The 17,402-nt window shown below is 38.9% G+C and overlaps 1 protein-coding gene across 1 annotated transcript in view; it reads right to left on the bottom strand.

Moving 5' to 3' along the window:
- Positions 1–1,330: 1,330 nt before the first annotated feature.
- ANAPC10 (anaphase promoting complex subunit 10) overlaps positions 1,331–17,402 on the bottom strand; it is a 187,383-nt gene continuing 171,311 nt past the window's right edge. The window contains exon 6 of the mRNA XM_023636489.2: positions 1,331–1,678. The gene's annotated coding sequence lies outside the window, so the exon portion shown is untranslated. The remainder of the gene's footprint in view (positions 1,679–17,402) is intronic.

Here is a 17,402-nt window from a genome sequence, read left to right as displayed (position 1 = left end):
ACACCACTCATCAAGCCACGCTGTGGCAGCATCCCACATACAAAAATGGAAGAAGGTTGGCACAGACGTTAACTTACAGCCAATCTCCTCACCAAAAAAAAGAAAAAGAAATAGCATAAGTACGTTATTTAGAAACATAAATGTGAAAACCAGATGAAACAGTTGAAGAATTGAAAGTGGTGCCACTGAGGTGTGGCAGGGATGGAAAGGGATGTGGCTAGGACTGCTGGGTTTTGTTGTAAGTCTTGTAAAACTCATTCACTTATTTATATACCTGCATGTATTACTTTGATAAGAATTAAAATTAAATTCAGATTTTAAAAAAGAAAGAACAATACCCAGTAAGGATGTAGAGAAATGTCTACCTCCCAATGCTACAGGTAAGAGAATAAATTAGTACGAGCTTTCTAGACAGCGTGTTGGCACTAAGTATTAAAATTTCAAATGTTCCTATCACTTACTGTAATAATTCCTCCTCTCGCAACTTATTTTGAGGACAAGAATAGGGAAGATATGCAAAGATTTACCTAAAAGGATGTTGCCAGCATCATTCTTTAAAATATCGGGACACTCTGACTCTTCATGTACCTTAACAAGGGAATGACTAAGTAGATTACAACTTCCCCATACAGGAGAATACCTGCAGGCTTTTAAAATAATAGCATAAAGTAGTGGTTTTCAAATCATACTTGTGGGAGCCTGTATTTGTTTCCCAGGGCTGCCACAGCAAAGTGCCAAAAGCTGCATGTGTTAGAACAACAGAAATGTATTGTCTCACAGTTCTGTAGACTAGAAATCTTAGATGAAGGTGTCCACAGGGTTAGTTCCTTCTGAAGTCTGTGAGGGGCAATCTCTTCCCTGGCTTCTCTCTGGCTTCTTGCGTTTGCCGGCAGTCTTTGGTGTTCCTAGGCTTGTCGATGCCTTATCCTGAACTCCGCCTTCATCTTCGTATGCTGTTCTGCCTGTGTGTGTATCTGTCTCTGTGTCCAAATTTTCCTTTCTTACAAGGGCACCAGTCCTATTGGATCAGAGTCCACCCTACCGCCTCATCTTAACTCGATCATCAATCATCATCAAAGTCTATTTCCAAATAAGGTCACACCCGCAGGTACTGGGGATTAGGGCTTCAACGTCTTTGAGGGAATACAGTTCAACCCACAATGGAGGCAGCATTTCTGAGGAGTACCTCACAAACCGCTACAGAGGCACAGATGGGCCTGAGCTGGTGTGTTCTGGACTTCTCTTGCCCACTTTAACTAGAAATGTTCCATTTTTTACCAATTAGTATTCTTAGAGTTTATATGAAGGAAAGGACCACTACTTTAAAATATTTAAAAGCTAACAAAGTAAAACTATATTTATTGTGTCCCCAACATATTGCTAATTAAGAAAAGCAGTTTGTAAGCATGTGAACATGTTCCCAGTTCTGTAAAAATATAAAAATCCATGGGCCGGCCCAGTGGCACAGCAGTTAAGCGTGTACATTCTGCTTCGGCAGCTCAGGGTTTGCTGGTTCGGATCCCGGGTGCAGACATGGTATAGCTTGGCAAAAGCCATGCTGTGGTATGTGTCCCACGCAGAAAGTAGAGGAAGATGGGCACGGATGTTAGCTCAAGACCAGTCTTCCTTAGCAAAAAGAGGAGGATTGGCAGCAGATGTTAGCTCAGGGCTAATCTTCCTGAAAACAAACAAACAAACAAACAAAAACTATTAAAAATACAAAAACCTTTATCTATATCTATAGCACTTATATTTAGATTAATATCATTTTTGATACAATATACCCCTAAAATATCCAGTCACTAACAGGGCTACAATTTTACATGTTCTTTATATTTGTCTTCATACTTTTCTGTGTTGTCTAATTTTTTTCACAATGACATATCTTTGTAATAATAAAAGACTATAACTATTTTTTAAAGAAAGAGGTCACTTGTGACATTTAGTAAATACATGCTGGTGAATTGATTGATATAGTATTATCCATCTAGCTTGGCTTAAAAGAATTTCAAACCAAGATAATTTGAATGACTATTCAGTTCTCTCCAAAACATCAGTCCTTGTCATTCAAATCCCATTGGTAAAATTGAGTCTGCAAAACCAAGCGTCTATTGATGGATGAAAAGACAAACAAAATATGGTATTTACATATAAGAGAATATTACTCAGCTTTTAAAAGTAAGGAAATTCTGACATGCTACAACATGGGTGAGGCTTGAAGACATTATGCTAAGTGAAATAAGCCAGTCACAAAAGGACAAATATTATAAGATTCCACTCATATGAGTACTTAGAGTAGTCAAATTCATAGAGACAGGAAGCAGAATGGTGCTTGCCAGGTGCTGAGGTGAGGGAGAATGGGGAGTTATTGCTTAATGGAGTATGAAAAAAGTTCTGTAGATAGATGGTGTGATGGTTGCACAACCATGTGAATGTGCTTAATCCCACTGAACAGTACACTTAACAATGGTTAAAATGGCTTGGCCAGCCCCATGGCCTAGTGGTTAAGTTCAGCACACTTGGCTTTGGCAGCCTAGGTTCGGTTCCCAGGCATGGACCTACACCACTAGTTGGTGGCCATGCTGTAGTGGTGTCCCACATACAAAACAGAGGAAGATTGGCATAGATGTCAGCTCAGGGCAAATCTTCCTCAAGCAAAAAGAGGAAGATTGGCATAGATGTTAGCTCAGGGAAAATCTTCCTCAGCAAAAAAAAAAAGTTTAAAATGGTAAATTTTATGTTATGTATATTTTACCACAATTTTAAAAATAATAAAAATATTGAATCTTCAAATACTTCAAGCTAATGGTACCTATCTGACATTCACTTTTAATTTCATAAGCTCATTTATTTTTTATTAATGAATCATTAAAATCATAATCATCATTTTCATCAATACTATCAACATCAGACTATCTAAGAAACCAGTTGTATGCTTTATTCTAAAGATGGTTTCTCATTTCATTACACAAGCAGTATAAATACTTTTAGGTGAAAACACTGAGAGCATTGAGAAAGTCCTTATTTGGAACACTAAAATGGACATACCTAAGCTCAATATTCCCTCCCTTGCCCCTGGGGCAAGCTCTCCCCACCACCCTCCACCTCTCAGCCGCAAAAACACTGAACGAGATAATGAGAGAAACCACCCAAGAAAAGAAAAAGGGAGAATCAGTTACATATTCAACAAGCCAGGGAACAAGAAAACCCCAATCCGTTCCAGTTCTCTAGTTTCACCTTAAAGGCAAAGAACTGTAGATGCTTGTGAGGACTCTTCAAAGCCTAGATTCACAGCCTCTCCACGCGGGAGGTTACCAGCATCTGAAGAAAAACAACTACCAGAAAAGCTCTTCTTTGTTTTCATTCTTTGCAGTCCTTCAGGAAACTCTTGATAATGTGAAATGTTATTACTGCAAATGTTGGCCCGGGAAAGTTTACTCTAGAGTCTGACTATCACTGACTGTTCACAAAATAAAATCATTTTTAAAGCCTGTGAGGAGAGCCAAGTGCAAACCACAACTCAGAAAACCACCAAGGCGGGCTGGCCTCGCTGCCAGAGTTTAATGTGATCTAATGGGAGGACATCAAGATGTGAGAATTGGATTTTACGATGCTCCATGTCACATTTGGCAATACAAAGGCATTGGGCCCAACTTTCCGATCCTTAAGCAAACATTTGAAGTCATGTTTTACTTTCTCATCAGTTTTAATCCTGTCAACCAGGGCAGAGAGATTCAGCCTGCCCTACTCATTGTAAGAGTGCCATCTGTTTTGGGTGGTTATAGATTTAGTTAAAATCAATTCATAGAAGATGAAGATGGGCAGGCAGGGAAGGGGCCAGGAAAATAGGATGAAGTTATTTAGTGGCAGTGTGTCAACTGGATTGCAGCTTTCTTCTGCGTTTGTGATTTATTCCTCGGGTGGGAGGGCAGCGGATAGTGCTAACTAAAGCAACGTTCTCTCACAAGCAAAAACTAACCCCAGTGAAAGACAGTCAGATCTGGGCTGGATCAGGTTGCTCAGTCTCACACCAAATGGGATTGGAATTCAAGTGTAGCTCTATTTCCCATCACTCTCAAAAGAAAAAAAAAGAAAGAAAAAGAAAAAGGGAAAAAAGAAATAAAATGGTAGCAACATTGAAACCCGTCGTACACGGCAAATTAACAACTGATGACTCCATGAAATAAAGAGGGTCAGCCGGGAAATCCCATCGAAGGGCACATGAACAATGGAAAATAAGTGGAACTCACATTTTGTGCTGCCTTTATTGCTATTGCCAGGACAACAGAATGAGAATCAGATCGCTTTTCCTCTTCTTATGGAAGAATGCGTTCCTAATGATGTCAAACTCTTACTTACATTGTCATTTTTGTAGCAATTACGAAGTTGACCCAATGAAATGCGAAGCCCATCGAGTCAAGTTTCTTAAAGCAATAGTTGGCTAAGTGAGGTGCAACATCTCCCAGGCTGCAGGAAGAAATATTACAACTTTTATTTCTACTGACTTTTTATCCAAACAATAAGAAAGAAAGTAAGCCTCATCAACAGTCAAAATAAGAATGACACCAGGTCTTCTCTCTTGGGGCAGATATAAAGGGTCACATTATCACCGGTGGACTGTGAGTCTTCCCGAAGGAAGGCTGAGAGTTCACCAGTGCTGAGGTGGGACCGATGCTGCATCAGTTCAGGCAGGCTGGGCTGCAGTAATAAACAGACCAAACGCGTAGCGGCTCAGCGAAGTAGAAGTTTATTTCTTGCTCGGGTAACACTTTCGGTGGTTAGATCAGCAGCCCAGCTCAAGTCATTCAGGCATTCAGGTCAAGGAAGCTCTGCCAACTTTTGCTCCTGGTCAGCACCGGCCATCTGCATCTCTTCCCGCCAGAAGAAAGAAGGGGCATGGAGAATCAGTCCTAGGAGGTTTCTTATGGGCCCCGCCTAAAAGAGGCACGCTTCGTTTCAGCTCACCTTCCATTGCTAGAACTGAGTCTTCTAGCCACACCTCACCACAAGGGAAGCCAGTAAATACAGCCCGATTATGAGCCCAAGAAGAGGAAAATGGATCGTGGTGGACAGCCAGCAGTCTCTACCACAGTTCCCCTTATCCGTTGAGTGATTTGCAATAGATCGCAGTCTACATGTTCCCATTACATAGATTTAACCATTTTAATGAAATTTAATCTCATAAAATGAACAGGTGACCTAAAAAAATTCCTACCAAGGAGTCACAAATTGAAGGTAATACTAATAATCCAAGCACAAGCCTGTAATAAGAAAAGCTCAGGGCTGGCCCAGTGGCACAGCGGTTAAGTGCACACGTTCTGCTTTGGCAGCCCCAGGTTCGCTGGTTCGGATCCGGGGTGCGGACATGGCACCACTTGGCAAGCCATGCTGTGGCAGGCGTCCCACATATAAAGTGGAGGAAGATGGGCACGGAGGTTAGCTCAGGGCCAGTCTTCCTCAGCAAAAAGAGGAGGATTGGCAGCAGATGTTAGCTCAGGGCTAATCTTACTCAAAAAAAAAAAAAAGAAAGAAAGAAAGACTCAGAGCTAAAGCCTCTTATATTTTTACCTCTTTGTCAGCAATAGGGTGAGGTTTAAAAAAAAAAAAAGACTATTAAATTACTTCTGGAAAGAAATCAAATTAAAATTTTTCAGAGCCAGACCTGATGGCCTAGGAGTTAAAGTTTGGTGCACTCCACTTTCGTGGCCCAGGTTCGGTTCCCAGGCGTGGAATCACACCACCTGTCTGTCAGTAGCCGTGCTGTGGTGGCTCACACAGAAGAGCCAGAAGAACTTACAACTATACACAACCATGTACTGGGGCTTTGAGGGGGAAAAAGGAAGAAAAATAAGGAGGAAGATTGGCAACAGATGTTAGCTTAGGGCAAAAATTCCCTTAAAAAAAAATGATTAAGATGGCAAACTCTATGCAACGCATATTTAAAAAAAAGAGTAAAAATTTTCAAAAAAATTTAAGTTCATTTAAAAAGCATTTTTATATCCACTTTTATAATAATGAACCTCACTTGATATACATGAAACACTGCTAATAAAAATGTGAACATATCACAATTAGCAAAATAGTTAGGTAATCATAAAGCAAACTGGAGACAAGCTTCTACAATTTTATGTACAGTCTAAAGTCATGCTATACCCAACCTATTATTTGAAAAATTTTCCTAACCTTGTTGATAGAAGTGTAGAAGCTTCTTTTGAGATTTCTTATTTAGTAACAAAATACAAAAAGTCACATACCATTGAGTTCTCCTCATTTTTTCTTCTCCCATATTAAAATGGCAAAATAATATACATAAAACCATCTGGCAACAAATAAAAGTGTATTCTTACCTCAACATAGAAAAATTACTAGTTTTAAGAAATAAGAATTAAGATATGTTATGCAATGTTGGGGTTTGATTTACAGAAGAATGAAAGTATAAGTGTTTCTATCATGTCCCAGATTATAGTACTTGTTAGATCCTTTTTTAATAGTTAAATACACACTAATGTGTGTGTGTGCGCACGTGCACATGCACACGTGTACCTGAGGAGGCATCACAATGTATATATATGCTAGAGAAAGTATATTCTCAGCAGTCATTCAACCAATATTTATTGAGCACCTATCTTACCTTTATGGAGTTTTCATTACCATGTCAATAGTAAATTTAGGAAAACCAATATTTTAAGAGAAAATTGTCTAAGGGTATCCACTGATGGAGCAGCTACGTTGACTGAAATAGTTTTCTTTGTTTTGTTTTGTTTTAAAGATTTTATTTTTCCTTTTTCTCCCAAAGCCCCCCGGTACATAGTTGTGTGTTTTTCAGTTGTGGGTCCTTGTAGTTGTGGCATGTGGGATGCCACCTCAGCAGGGCTTGACCAGCAGTGCCATGTCCATGCCCAGGGATCCAAACCAGGGAAATCCTGGGCCACCGAAGCAGAGCATGCAAACTTAACCACTCGGCCATGGGGCTGGCCCCTAACTGAATGTTTGAAAAGATTTCTGGGATAAGTTTACTGAGGTAGCACAAATGAAATATATTTGTTCCACCATTCATAGGCAAGCTACTGCAATGAAATGCTATAAAATGTCATTGATGTGGTTAATTTTATAAAAACATGACTTTTAAAATATAGAGGAGTCAACCACCTCACACCCATTAGGATGGCTACTATCAAAAAGCAGACAATAACAAGTGTTGACAAGGATTTGGAGAAATTGGAACCCTTGTGCACTGTCTTTGGGAATGTAAAATGATGTAGTCACTATGGAAAACAGAATGGCAGTTCCTCAAAAAATTAAAAATATAATTGCCATATGATCCAGAAATTCTACTTCCCAGTATACATCCAAAAGAATTAAAAGCAGTGTCTTGCAGAGCTATTTGGACACCTGTGTTCATAGCAGCATTGTTCACAAAAGCAAAAAGGTGGAAGCAACCCAAGTGTCCATTGACAGATGAATGGATAAACAAAATGTGGTATACACATACAATGGAATATTACTCAACCTTAAAAAGGAAGGAAATTCTAATATATGCTATGACATGGATGCATCTTGAGGACATTATGCTAAGTGAAACAGGCCAGACACAAAAAGATAAATACTGAATGACTCCACTTACATGCATACCTAGAGTAGCCAATTTATAGAGACAGAAAGTAGAATGGGATAGCCAGGGGCTGGAGGAAGGGAGAATGGGGATTTGTTATTTAATCGCTATAGAGTTTGAGTTTTGCAAGATGAAAAGCATTCTGGAGATTGGTTACACAGCCATGTGAAGGTACTTCACACTACTGAAATATACACTTAAAAATGGTTAATATGATAAATTCTGTTACGTAAACTTTACTACAATTAAGATTTTTTTAAACATAGCAGAGGTTTTACAATATTTTCTAGTGAGATATGCAGCAACCATGAAAATATTTTGTAGCACTCAAAAGTTTGCTGGCTTTTTAAAGAACAAAGAACACACATACACACACACACAAAATCTACTTTCAAGGTAAGGATGACATTTTACAATGACTGAAAAATAGCTATTCTTTGAAAGAAGCTTAAGCTATGGGGAGAACATTTGAAACATATTTAAAAGTATTTCCATCACTGGTTATGTTGGTGCAGATAAATATACAAATGTAGCCCTGTAAAAATTTTCATAAATGAACAATCACACTTAAAAATAGAAATTTAAGCTATTTAATAATTTATCAGAGTTTTAATAGTTTAGAATCCAATTGGTAAAACAATAACAAATCAGCAACTTCCGATTCGTTTGTTAAGAACAACTGGTTGACATTAGGGAAGATAATAATTTTTTATCCAGATTTCAACAAAAGTCTTTGCATAATTGAAAAATAGGACATAAAAATGAATGTCATGATTGAGTAAGGCTTGCCAATGATGAGTTCTTTCCATTTGGATCTACAAATATTTGTGAAGCATCTTCTTACGATAAGATAGTCAAAGATACAAAAAGTGAGCCAGATTTTTGATTTACTACATTACAAAGTTTTAAACCATGAATTGGAAAAAAAAATGAAGAATATTAAATCACACAACTCTCACTAATGAGAGCAAAAAGGGTTTTGATACCAAAAATAAAACAGAGTACATAGTATAATTTTTAAAATACTATTTTTCTCATCTTACTTAAGCCATGTTAATTTCTATTCTACATGTATTTTACAAATATAACAATAGGTAGTATCTATATATAACTCATGAATAAATTAATTTTGTTCATACATAAAAATTTTTTTAGTAATATGGATATAAAATTTAGAGAATATTGTTCTAAAAATTCTTGGGAATCAGTTAGAAGAAATCTATTAATCCTTGTTTAAAAAGTAAATGGTCTCTAACTGCAATATGGAAGACCAAAGTTAGATATGAGAAAGGCTTCTTTATATGAAGGCAAAGAGACACAAGATAAATTCTCATCCATCACACGTCCTTAGGTATAATTCTGCCTTCAACTAGAAATTCATTATTCATAGAAATATTATGTAGCTCTTTCATTCTTTGTATTAAATGCTATCCATAATAGAATTCAAAGTATATATCTGCAGTTAAGCTGGCCCTGTGGCCCAGTGGTAAAGTTTGGCATACTCTGCTTTGACTGCCCGGGTTCAGTTCCTGGGTGCTGACCTACACCACTCACCAGCAGCCATGCTGTTGTGGTGACCCACATACAAGATAGAGGAAGACTGGCACAGATATTAGCTCAGGGCAAATCTTCTTCAGCAAAAAAAAAACCAAAAAACACTTCATTAGTGAAACAATACTGCACATGTATATTTTCCTTTATAATATTTAATATACTTCTGTGTTCATAAATAAGTTTTCTCAAATCTGTTTTGGAATGTGATGGGATATATTTAAGTAAATAAATAATTACGTGAATGAACACTATATTATTCTTTTCATCTGACCTCTTCCTTCACATAAATCCAGTGCAGAGGGGGGGAAAACCCATACCACAATAAAGTTACGTCATTCCCATTATTTAGAATGCCTTTCCTTATTTCTTTCATCTTATCTGAATTTTATCTGTACTCTGAGGCCCATTTCCAACAAATTTTATTCAACAACTTTTTGAGTATATTACTGTAGTACCGGAGTTGCAAAATGTGCCCTGTTTCCTGTGCCTATATGCTCTTTGCAATGGGGCTTTACAGTTTCCCTCATCAGGGAGAGGAGTCTATTTTCCCATCTCTTGAATGTGGACCAGCTTTGGGACTTTCTTTGGTCAATAAAATGTGGCAGAGGTGATAGTGTGTCAATTCCAAGCCTAGGCCTTAGTAAACCTTGCCTACTTCCACCGTGTCACTGGGAACCAGGACTACCCCATAGAACAAGTCCAGGCTGGATGAGAGACCACAGGGAAGAGAGCTGAGGTGCTCCAGGTGGTGGCTAACAAGTGCTCTGAAGCACAGCTGCCTGACCCACATGTGGCTGACAGCAGATGCATGTGGAGATTGAGCTAAGAGCAGAAGAGCCACAGAGTGGAGCCTGGCTGAAATTGCCAGCTTATAGAATTGTGAGCTAAATGAATGGTTATTATTTTAAGCTACTAAGTTTTGGGGTGGTTTGTTAAGCAGGACTATTACGGTAATAGATAAAAATACAACTCCCAGGTATAATAAAAAGACGGAAAAATGTGGTCATTTATGCCCTCCAAGGACTCATCTTCTTGGACAAGTTCTTTTAAACTGGGACCCACTGATGGACTTTAAAGAGATCTTAATTTCTCTGAAATTATACGTCAGATTTGGCACGTATACTCAACTGTTTTTTCTCTGGGGAAGTGGACTTCATGGTTTTCATCAGATTGTCAAAGCAGCGGGCCAGCCCAGTGGTGTAGTGGTTAAGCTCAGTGTGCTCCGCTTCAGCAGCCCGGAGTGCATGGGTTCAGATCCCAGGCACAGACCTACACCACTTGTCAAGCCATGTGACACACATACAAAACAGAGGAAGATTGCCATAGATGTTAGCTCAGGGCCAGCCTTCCTCAAGCAAAAGGAGGAGGATTGCCAACAGATGTTAGCTCAGGGTCAATCTTCCTCACCAAAAAAAAAAAAAAAAAACCCAGATTCTCAAAGCAGTTGGGCCCCTCCCAAAAGGTGATTATAGTGCAATCATGGAAGATATTGATGCATTTATAAAAATTATAATATATATATAATAAAAAATTAGATCCAATAACAGAGGCATGCGCCAGGCAGTATACATCAATATTGAGAAGAAAACTTTTCACTCTCCTGTGGAATTCTGAGGCTTTCTTAAATCTTTTTTTTTTTTTTTAAGATTGGCACCTGAGCTAACATATGTTGCCAATCTTTTTTTTTCTTTTTTCCTTCTTCTCCCCAAAGCCCCCCAGTACATAGTTGTATATTCTAGTTGTGAGTGCCTCTGGTTGTGCTATGTGGGACGCCACCACAGCATGGCCTGATGAGCAGTGCCATTTCCACACTCAGGATCTGAGCCAGTGAAACCACAGACCACCAAAGCTGAGCGCGCATACTTAACCACTCAGCCATGGGGCCAGCCCCTCTGAGGCTTTCTAAAGAAATTATTCTTCTCAAGTGTGAGAAATTGCCCCACACACAAAAAGAGCCTTTCAGGCAGTGGAATGGCAGGTACAACAACACAGGAATGTTCACGTGCCTAAGCCATTTAAGAAAAAGCAAATTGTCTGGTGCAGCAGTAGAGTCAGATACATAGTTCAGGCATGGAAGATACAACCGAAGAAGACTGAAGCCGCCATGTTAAGGGCTTGTATTCCAAGCTAGGGCATCTGAATTTGAAAACTGTAAGGACCAACCACTAAAGGTTTTTGATCAAGGAAGAAACATAATAAGAAGTGCATTTTAGAAGAAGTCTTTGGCAGCAGAGAAGAGGATGGCTCGCTTGGAGAAAAGACGACCGTAGGCTGCCATTGTACAGGAAATGATGGAGGTCTGAGTTCAAGCGATAGCTGTGGGATGTACAGGACGAAGGTTAGAAGACATAAGCATCAGGACCTACCGAACGATTAGGTACAGAGATGAGAAAACAATCCAGGAGGATATCTCCTGATTGCACAAACAGAGATGGTGATAGAACTCGCCAAGGAGAGAACGTCAAAGGAATGTATTTGAGAGAGAAGATTTTGCAAATCCCATTTTAGACAGGTCCAGTTACAGAGGTGTGCAGCAGGCCTAGAGCTCACAAAAATGGTGAAGGCTGAAGATTTGGGATTTATTAACTATAACTTCTGAGGAATTTGAGGAGTCTACTTGGGGGAAGTACAACATATGAGAGAAAATTGAGGGCTATACACATTGAGGTCATCTTAGGAATGCACACTTTGGTCAAAGGGTACTGGAAGCATCAGCAGACTTTTCTCAGTACCTGGAGCGAGAGTGGCCTCCTGGCCAGCCACATCTTGCGAGCTGAAGCTGGGGTTGATGTCAGTGCTCTGTCACTGGGACAGCAAACTCTATTCCATGCTATCTACATCCTGTACACACTTCTTGCAGTCCAGCTCCACAAAGATTGATACTTGAACCAACACCTCCTCAGGGCAGGAAGGATAACAGTGGAGACTAAGAGATACCCTCAAACGTTACCCAAGTGGGATCAGCTAATGCTAATGGCTATCAAGACACATCTAATTTATAAATTATAAGCATAAAGCCCATGGAAATGGACAAGGTCAACCAGAAGACCGGGAGAAAAATAGAGGTCACAAATGGCAGCCTGTTTTTGGCTGAGCCAACAAATTAGTTTTGTTTGCCCTGCACAATGTTTTTAAAAACAGTGTTAGCTGACAACATTTAAAAACTGGGAGAGGGGCCGGCCCAGTGGCGCACACGTTAAGTGCACACATTCCGCTGCAGCAGCCCAGGGTTTGCCAGTTCGGATCCCCGGCACAGATTTGGCACCACTTGGAAAGCCATGCTGCAGCAGGCATCCCACATATAAAGTAGAGGAAGATGGGCACGGATGTTAGCTCAGGGCCAGTCTTCCTCAGCAAAAAGAGGAGGATTGGCAGCAGATGTTAGCTCAGGGCTAATCTTCCTCAAAAAAAAAACTGGGAGATTTCATCCAAAAAAAAAAATCAATTTCCAGCTTCTCTTAAAAATTAGAAGATATTGCAACACTGAGCAATAATCAGTTTCCACTCAGCAATAATCAGAGGAAAGCGAGAAGTAATGGCTACCTTTATAATGACCACATGTCCTTCAATTAGCCACTGTTCTCATTGGTTTTGCTAATTTTATTTACCTGCCTGCTCTCTGTAGACATCTGAATTTTTGACACTCTGGGTAGAATCAGAGAAGAAGTCTAAAAAAGGAAAATGGAAGAATTTGCCTCCTGCTACTGCTTATAAGCCAGTATCTTTTCCTCACTAAAAGTAAGCTCTTTGAGATCAGATCATATGCTTTATTCATCATTTTATGCTCACAGTCCTCTGTCCTGGGCTCTGCACATAGAAGGTATCCCCTAAGAATTTTCTGAAGTGCTTTGTTTGTTTGTTTGTTTCTTGGCTTAGGATAAGTCAGTGTTTGTATGTAATTGCACTTTTTAAAATCTGAATCTGATGCTAACTTGCCCGATGGCGCGTTCATAGTTCCTTCCCCCTACTCACTGTCATCACCTTAAACTCCTGCTCTGATCAGAGTAATAAAACAGCGACAGTTATTACATGTCTAATTCACTTAAAATCAGAGGGTCTTATGGAATCTTTATTAACTCCTGCTGTGAGTAGCAAGAATTTGCATATCCAGAGTTAGGTAATGTAGGGAGTTCCATGTCATGCAAAGGATACAATAAAACTTCAAAAAATTTGAAAAGAAATTTCCTTTTCAGTTGATTAGAATTTTCTTCGCCATTCTTCACTTAGAAAGATAACAGAGAAGGACTGAGATCATATGTTTTAAGGACTCGATCAGTAAGGGAGGGAGAAAGAGAAATTTCCATTCTCAAAGATAAGGAAAAATACAACCTCATAGTTAGAATCTGTTGCATTAGAATCTGACAAAGTTTCACCGGCTTTGGCAATAGGTTCTTGCTGCAATTTAGAAATATAGAAGAATTGCGTTATCAAGATCACAGAAATGCCAGAGCCACTTATCTGCATACCCTCAACCACTGTATTTTAACTTTCTCCCCTTTTTTCTGCTAACTGAAGAAAGTAAATGAGCTCATATTAGAAATAAGATACAGTAAGTCTGATATGAAGGATAGGAGATCAATAATAAAACTTACAATCTTACGTTTCCTCCCACTTTCAATAGTTCCCCCAAATCAAGGCAATAAAAATAAATTTTATTTAATCACATTAGCTCATTAATCATATAAAAGGCGCAGCTGGTGACCCTTCACCTTTCCCAATGGGACTGAGAAAGTCAATAAGCTGATAAAATAAAATGAAGTCTCTATCAGAATGTTAAAAAACAAACTTTTTTTTAATGATTAAGAATAATGTATACTCAAGATTCAGGTCAATTTCCCAAAAATTTCATTAAAGAAAATTATCAGGAAAAAGTTTGCTGGCCCAAACATACAGGATTTTTTTTTTTTTTTTTTGCAATCTCTTTAAAAATAAGAGAGAAAGATTTTAACAAGCTTCCCTGTTCACCTTGATTAAATCAGAATTTTAGAGAAAGGAACCTAGCAGAACTTCAGAAATGTGAAGTTCAAGTTCAACTAATGAAGGGACAAAGACTTTAATTTTAGCTGAATGGTCCTCCCATTTCTGTGTCAGCTTCGCACTCTATTAGATCCTCCGGAACAAAAGACTCAGACCCTCCCACTGGGAATCTTTAGCTGAAGCCCTGGGCACTATTGTTGATTTTATCCTAAAGGGCTTGGGAACACATTTTATAAACATGAAAATAGAGAGCAAATAAGTGTGAGAAACATTCACTGAAAGAAGGTCAATGGAAATAGCTCACATGCTGTCAAAGCCCCATTGGATTTCTTTTAAAATGATGTAGGTAGATGCATTTCTGGTTAGTGTGTTTAGTGTGATAGAGGTTTGAAAATGATATTCATTTGTCTCTTTCCTAACATGTGAAAATAATCACAATTTCTCAAGGAAGAATCTCCTGCTGGGTTACCAACTGCTGGGCTCATCCTCTCATACAACCAAATACCTTATTTTCAGCCTGAGACTCAAGGATGCTTTCTTTGGACAAACCAACATTGGCTCCATGTATGGAAATTCTCCTTCCTAGGGTTACCCAATGCGAGTGAAACACTGGAATTCCATGACACCTGCAAACCATTTCTCCTCTTCTGACTGAATTTGGCACAACAGAGCATGGAATCAGAACTAGAAAGCCAGGGACCTACCTGCCAAATGAATGCTATTTCAGGATGTCTTCAATGTTGTTGTTTTCTTTCTAAATAAAAATGAAATAATGAATCACATAATAACACCACAATAAATTTTGCACACGCTAAAATATAAAAGAGAGGACAATATTTCTTGAGCTTCCAATATATGTGAAACACATTTTGGACTGGAACAAACAACTTGAAAAGGTATTATATTCACAAATGGCATCTGAATGGAACAGTTGCGTATGCAACTGTGAAAGTAGAAAAGCTCCATCCATTGATAGAGGGCTGCCAGAAATGGATATTAAAAACTCAAAAGCTTTCTCAGTTTAAGTCAAGGAGTACAATTAGTCTCCTACAAATCCTATCCCTAAATCAAAAAGCGAAAATCATCCAGCTTTAGTACACAGAACCTTCCAACTAATCATATGCATAACTCAGCCTAAGAAAGCCACTATTATTCATAGCCATATTATCTAATATGCAATAGAAAGTTTTTCTCAGGATCTCAGAGGAGTTCCAAGATTGCATTTTTTACGACAAATGGTAGTTATGACTAACTCAAATTCTACTACAAAATATAAAATTGACAGTAGACTAGAAATCTATTCAGTCAGCAAGCATTTAGTAACTATAAGCCAACTGGAAAAGACACACCCAATACAAATCTATACCTGTTGCGTCATCTCTTTAGTACATATTTATTTAGGTCCCCTTGCACGCTCAGCATCATGCTGGGAGCTGGGATGTAAGCAAAATAGATGTGGTGCTCTTCTTTTGGAGAGTAAAAAGGGTCTCACTCTCTGATACTGGGCTTGTCAAGCTGTAAATGGTAGTGACATCTCACGTTGATGAAGGTGCTGTTATCCTAGGCATCAGAATGAGAGAATTCTTAGCCCAGTTGTCTCTAGGCCAAGCTATTCATGGAGTTGCAAAGAAAAAATACACTTAAATCACTTTTATTAGTAAAAAAATGTACGTGGAGTTTGCTATAGACTGAATGTTTGTGTTCCCCCAAAATTCATATGTTGAAACCCTACCTCCCCATGAGATGGTATTAGGAGGGAGGGCCTTTGGAAGGTAATTAGGTCTAGATGAGGTCATAAGGGAGGAGCCTTTGTGAATGGGATTAGTGCTTCTATAAGAACCACAAGAGAGCTTTCCCCCTCTCTCAGGTCTTTGCCACATGAGGATACACGAGAAGTCAGCAGTCTGCGACCCTGAAGAGGGCAGTCACCAGAACCCATCCATTCTGGCATCTTGATCTTGGACTTCCGACCTCCAGAACTATAAGAAATAAATGTCTGTTGTTTCTAAGCCACCCACTCTACGGTATTTTTGTTATAGCAGCCTGAACTTAGACAGAGTTGGTGTGAACTATTTTTGTTTTGTTTTGTTTTCGTTGCTGTTGTTTTCCTTCTGTCTTCTCTCCTTATGGATCAAATTATGAGTGGATTGGAGTAAGATTAATGTTACCAACCACAGAACACTAACTTTCATTGAGAACCTCTGGCACCAAGCTGATCCAGACAGACATCACTGTCATCATGATCATCATCATGATCATCATCCAGAGGTCTGTAGTGCCTACCCGATCCATAAAACATGTGTTAGTATCTCCCAAATGGCACGAGGGACTGGGTCAGAGAACATATCTCAATATTTAACTGCTTATATTGAATAGCTAATGGATTAGGTATTTTAGAAATTGCACCCAGACTGGCAAATGCAGATGGGCTGGAGCTGTATGAAAGTGTAATAAAAATCTAATAAAACATTTGAGCAAACTCACACATCTGTGGACAGATGGGAGGCATTATGTAATACAGGTCATTGCTGCAGCAACCTCTAACCCCCCTGGCTACTGCTGCTGGGCCAAGGTTGAGTGGAAAGGGCCTCTGTGAGTTTTCCTTTTCTGTCAACATTCAGAGAAACCATTTTTAATCTCTCGAAAATGAGCTATTAAAATAGACAGCCTTTGACCCACACCCATGAAAACGATGCACAAAAATACCCCAAATCTTTGACCCAGGACCCAAGGTCTCACTGCTTGTATTTGTTGGTTTTTTGAAAACATAATATTTCCATGAAAACACTTTCCATTTCCATGAATACACTTTGCTACTTGCCAGGAGTTTTTCTCTCTGACAAATGCACTAGATAGTAATGTTTGAGGTGAGCTGCTCGATGTAGCTTTGGGGAGTAATTTCAGAAGTGGTCAAACAATTAGCTATACAAACCACAAAACAGATGAGAGATAGGTTTGGAATTTTTAAAAGGCTATATTCACCAGACTATGTAAATAATATGAAATTAATCCTCAGAAATCCTCACTTTAAAGAGAATTTAATATATGTGTGGGTGTGGGTGTGTAAAAATTTTACCAAATTCCAGAGTAACACTAGAATTTCCTCTTTCCATCCACTGACTAATCTTCAACTTGATATTCTAGAATGACTTTCTTCCCTGGATGGAAATTACATCTTCTACGGTATTAAACATTTAAGGTACATAAATCTGGAAGGCGGGGGTTAGGGGGAAGAGGGGCATCTCCTTCAGCAGCACTC

This window comes from Equus caballus, chromosome 2 (genome assembly GCF_041296265.1).
Source record: "Equus caballus isolate H_3958 breed thoroughbred chromosome 2, TB-T2T, whole genome shotgun sequence".
Lineage (NCBI taxonomy): Eukaryota > Metazoa > Chordata > Mammalia > Perissodactyla > Equidae > Equus > Equus caballus.
Note: the sequence above shows the minus strand (reverse complement) of the source record. Positions and strands in the feature narration are given on the sequence as shown.